Source organism: Typopeltis vanoorti, chromosome 7 (genome assembly GCF_054136105.1).
Source record: "Typopeltis vanoorti isolate ZY-2024b chromosome 7, IOZ_Tvanoo_1.0, whole genome shotgun sequence".
NCBI lineage: Eukaryota > Metazoa > Arthropoda > Arachnida > Uropygi > Thelyphonidae > Typopeltis > Typopeltis vanoorti.
This window is the reverse complement of record NC_143555.1, coordinates 113,047,177-113,053,179: the sequence shown is the minus strand read 5'-3', so window position 1 is coordinate 113,053,179 and position 6,003 is coordinate 113,047,177.

Genomic DNA, 6,003 nt, shown 5'->3' with positions numbered 1-6,003 from the left:
TCATAATATCACTACGATATTTGTAATCAGTATTTTCTTGGTAAACCTGTTTCTGTATGATTCACATCCAGTGGTTGGAACATAATGAAATTATAGGTAAAACCACTCCTGGTACGCAGTTAGATAAAAATGATTCTCTAATTGTGCAATTATATAATGCATGTCTTTTCTTTTTTTTTTACCTGGATTACAAAACCTGCAGCTAACACCTATCTAATTGCATTTGAAATACCTGTTCAGTTTAATCACGCCATTGTGATGACGTAAAATCGTAAATAGTTTTAGGGTTCTTGCATTCTTTGAACACACGACTAGTGCATGTGGATTTGGTTTCTTTTAAAATTGTGCGATATTAAAGTAATCATGCCATATCAAATGCACAAATATTACTGCACTTCTTCTTAGTTGATTTCTCCTTGAGTCAAACGTCGCAGGTGTTGAGGAAAATAACTTAGTTCAAAAAAAGAAATAATCTGTGCGGAGTATTTTTCTTAAACTCCATGCCAGACAACCTTGGCTTTGCCATGTGGAGGAGAAAATTATGCTGTGAGTGGCTTGCTCTCTTTTCGGGACCTGCTCAATTAGAGATGGAGTTATGTTCCGGGGAGGGGGGGTTGCAAATAGAGATAGCTGTCCGTGACCCTCTTGGTGATTGTAGTCTCTAAGCAGTAGTGTGATAGTATTTCATTACATAAGAAGGAAATCGGTTTAACTCCTTTCTCCCTAATTCATTCTCGAGTACTGAAATGCTACTAGAATACTCAAGGTTGAATAAATCTTTCTTGTTTGTGATGACCATATAAATATGTGTTGAAATAGGGAACAAAAAAAAACGATTCAATGCAAAATATTCATTAATTGTTATTATTAACTGTTCAATCTTAAATTATCTTGCAATTGATTAGATCAATTCAGAGCATGCATTATGTCTACAACTATACTATAATTATGATATTTTTACTTACGTAAATGGTATGGTGTTTTTACTTAAATGAAGAAAAGGAAGGCAGTTAATACTGCATATGTTTCTCATACATCAGGAAAGTTGGCACATTATCGAATATTTGAACCTAAATATATAATATCTGAACGTATGTTATCTCAATGAGTAATTTTCGAACATAACGATTTTCTCAAAGTTTTAGATTCTTCACTTTTGTTAACAAAGGCTAAATAACCAGAGGGGGGAAAATTGAAAGAGGAATCTATTACCACAGAACAAATGGTAGCATATATACATAAATACACTTAGCAGGGTATGTAAACTACGCATTTCTATTATTCATACATACATGCATAATTTACATATTGTGATATATACCATAAAAGTAGAACCTGTTCTGTAAATGTGTATCTATTAGAAAAAAACAAAGTATCATTAAAAATTATTAGAAATTAATAACTTTAGTTAATTTTTAATGAAACAGAGCAATTTCAATTTTTTTGGAATTCGAATACATACAGATTTGAGGATCCTCTCATTTCAAATTTACAAATAACAAATATGTAATATTAAAAGGCAACCATCTATCCATCCACATTCCAACTAAAAAAATATCATATTCATGTTTCTTCATTTTTTAAATTATCCTTTCGTCCTCTGTACTTTTGAATAACCTTCCTACCTTCCTTTTCATTATTTCTTAGAGCTATAACCTGCTTTTCTCTGTCTCTCTTTTAACTTCGATTTTATAAACTTCTTCCTGTGAAGCCTTTAATCTATCCACAGTATCCATAGGCTATATAACCTTCGGTAGTTGCTTTTATGTGTTATATATGTGGGTGGGAGTGCCGATTGAGATAAAAACAATCCTTAAGTTTAATGCTAACGTGAATCTCAAGTTCATGTTGCTCCTTAAGTTAATATGCAAGAATATCTAAGCAAGCTTTTTATTCAATGGAGCAACTTTCTGTAACCTACCTTTTTTGGGGGGGGGACTACGGTTTATATATCATTATGACATGAAATGTGATTGAAAGTAGTGAAATAAATGCATCTATTCAAAGATTAATGATGAACAGACGATATGAAGCACCGTAAATAACGTAAATTTCTTTTACTCATTCTAATATAGGGAAGTGGTATAAAACCCAGACTAACTGTGTGGGTAAATACCAGTAAAATTCCATAAATAATTTAATCAAAGAAAATTATTTCCGTCAATTAAAACGAAAATTAAAACGATTTCCGTTATTGCGGATTAATCGCCAGTTCGCAGTGGAATAATCATTGCACTCTCTCAAAAGTGTGTGTGTGTGTGTGTGTGTGTGTGTGTGTGTGTGTGTGTGTGTGTGTGTGTGTGTGTGTGTGTGTGTGTGTGTGTGTGTGTGTTTAACCCTACCAGGAGGTAATTTATTCCTACATGCTCCATTGCATATAACTCATATATTACATGTAATTTCCAAGTACTGATTAACATTTATATTTATAGTTTTGTATCAATATTTCATATTTACGTTTATATTTTTACATCTATATGTACGTATTCCGACCTTTACATCCATATTTATATTTATATTTTTTATATATACATATATTTACACTATATAATTCGCACAATATCAGTAATTTATGTTACAATACAACGACTGGAAGTTGATGTTATTGGCAAATTTAATTAATTCTGAGTAAATGCTTTTCGATAAGTCTCTGCTTTGACACTGATCCCCAGAAGTGATGATGTGTTGTATTAGGGGCATCTGGTTGGAGTCCAGTAGCTGACATACTTTACGACTGTCAGTTTCTGGACTATCGCACCTTCAACAGACTGTCGACAGTCTGTTGAAGGTGCGATACAAAAAATGTGCGGACAAAAAATGTATGATGGGGATTCCAGGATATGGAATCTGCATAGGTAGTGTCTTAGTTTTCCATGTCCCGTTAGTAGCGTGGTTAAACCTGGAGAGTTGGCGTGTTTTTTCAGCCTGAGTCCGCTTTTGATACTTGGCCAAAATTTTTTTGTTGTTGATTCGTTTTTTTTTCTATCTTTCATTCTTCTTCCTACAAGTTAAGGCTTCTTTCTCCTGCAAATTTCGCTTTATTGCAATATGTTTTTATTGCAAATTTCGAGTACTTTTGGTAACTTGTTTCTAACCATTCGTTTCTAGCCGCTTCTTTATCCAGCTGATTGGTCCTCTTGTTTCCTGTTACTCTAGTATACGCGCTCACCCAACAGAATTTGATTTCCCATCCCTCCAGATTGATATTCCAAACCAGATTTCTTGTTGTGTGTGTGTGTGTGTGTGTGTGTGTGTGTGTGTGTGTGTGTGTGTGTGTGTGTGTGTGTGTGTGTGTGTGTGTGTGTGTGTGTGTGTGTGTGTGTGTGTGTGTGTGTGTGTGTGTGCGCTCACCCGAAAGAATTTAAAAACAACTTGGTTTTAAAATATACTGTTTCAACTTCTAATAGATCTAATCGTAATCTGGATAAATGGATGTTTAAACAATTTAATAGAATTTGTCATTACAAGCCTTCTAGCGCGCAATGTTAATTTACAATCCAGCGCGAGAATGGGTAATTACATTGAATTTCGGTAGCCATTACTTCAAAGTCGAACAAGCAATCCTCTATTTGATTGGACACTTCCATGCATTTCCCATAATCTGCGGTTTAATCTCTGTCTCTTGCAATCCACTCTCTTTTAGCTTACTTGGAGGAAAATCTACACTAGAACTAGTGTAGATTTTCCTCCAAATGAACCATTTTGGTGCATTTTAAAACAAATTGCAGTCTCGAGTACTTTCCTTTCTCATCAACGTCTCAAGAAGTCATTTACCAGGTATGGATACGGATTCACTAGCTTTTCAGTGTCGCATTCCTCTCTCTCTCTCTCTCTCTCCTATTTATCTATCTATCTATCTTTCTTTCTTTCTTTTCCGATGTATATTTTATCAAGTTAAACAAACAAAAAAAATCTATCTTTTCCCTTTCGTATATATTTATCTGTTTCTTGTGGTACTTTTTGAGATTTTTAAATTGTGCTTATTTTATTTAATCCATATATGCATTTTGAGGTTCATTTTGCATTATTCTGTAATTAAATCTAATAATCTAAAACAGCATTTTATTAAGAACAGCTTTTCTTAACTTAATATTTTGTTTGATGCATTGTTGTCCATATATATATATATGGACAACAACAACAAATATATATATATTTATATAAATGCTCAGTGTGTCTCCAAATGAAATTCTCGGTTGCGGAATCGACCGTGAGATGCTGTGATTAATACCCTTGGAGGGTAATGGATGGCAATGCTGTAGCCAATGAAGTTCTAACTGAGACTCGGCTATTGCTGTTACCCTCCTGCCAAGATCAGAGCTTTAATAGCTCAATAACCTTATCTCTACACTGTCCTCTACAGATAACGGGGAAGATGAAAAGCATTCTTGCTTCGCTCCTTTAAGCCAGTCCTTATAAGGACTATAAGGAAAATGAAATTTTCGCCTCTTTTCAATAATTTGTTTTAAGCCGTAATTATTTTCTATATACGATCTTTCTTTCTCAAAACCACTTTTTTCTTTTTGAGAGTAAAGTGTTTGCAATATTTCTTTCTTTTATTCAGAATTTTGCTATATATTTTGTAACTTAATATAATTTAATAATCCCATTCCTCTTTAATTTTCACATTTATCTCTGCTTTCACAGATACAGATATAATCTTCTATTTTAATTAATCTGATTGTACTTTACATTTTTTCGATCAATTATGAACCTCAGAATTGATGTAAATATTCTGACTATTTCTCTTCATTCTCTTAATAAATATGAGCTAATAGCCAATACTTGACCATATCACTATCCAGCTGAAGTGATATACAAACTAAATATGAGCTAATATCCACAAACCTTCAAATATAAAAAAGACCAAACAGCTATATTTACAATAAAGTTATTTTTTTATTTATTTATTTTTTCTGAATCCCACCTGCGAAAGGTTGTAAATTTGTCTAATATTTATTATCGAGGATGGGTGATTACCGTTAAATAATTCGGTTTCCCTGTTCTTGAAACTTAGCATGGTATTTTTCTAGCTGCTTTAGGCCTCTAATAAGGAGTGGGGATTTCACACCGAAGGTGTGTGTGTGTGTGTGACACTGCTCCTTATTTAGAGGCATTCAAACCTAGACATCCAAACATCCACAGCGTGTTGCAGAGCTGCGACACACGGCCAGGCCGACTACATCTAAATAGTATTTGATTCTTATTAAATGGTCACTAAATTACTAAATCTGATTATTCACTTGTCGAAGAGGAACATGCACATTTTTACAGCAATTATTTTATTATGCTTAAAAATACTAGAAGAAAGTTTATTTTTTAAAAAGGAAATGGAGGGGGAAATCAAACGACAATGTCTTTCGTAGCTTTTCACGAAAAAAAAAAAAAAAAAAAAAAAAAAAAGAAAACCCACATATTTCTTTCTATCTACTGTTTGTCTTCGGAATACAAAGAAATCCTTAGATCAAAAGTAACTCTGCAAGTTTAACAAGACTTGCGAACAATATGCTACTGGCAGCGCAAGATAAGTGAGCAAATTATTTGCTTTTTTATTTCGTATTTATCGTGCGGTTACGGAATCTATCGATTGCTAAGATATGCTCCAAATCTACTCTTTTCTTTCCATCCGCAGTCCTCCTTAACTGTGCAAGTATGAGAGATCTCAGCTAGTGGATAAACTCTTTTTTGGAAATACCTGCAAATATCATTTACAAGATTAAACTGAGCGAGGAAATTAACAAGTTTTTCAATGAACCTTCAAAGTTACGACTCCCCCAGATCCGGAGCACCATTCATTAACCTAACAGAGTGTTCTGCATGGCAGTAAAGTGCATTTTTCCCTCCAAAGTAAATTATACACATTAGCTTCTCGTGGTAGTAGTGCAGTGCAATTCGTTACGGTAGCTAACGGCTTCATGGAAACGCTTACTGGATGTATTAATTTGGAGTAGTTTTTATTTTTATTATTACGGATGTTGCGTCTGACTGTCTACTACCTCTATC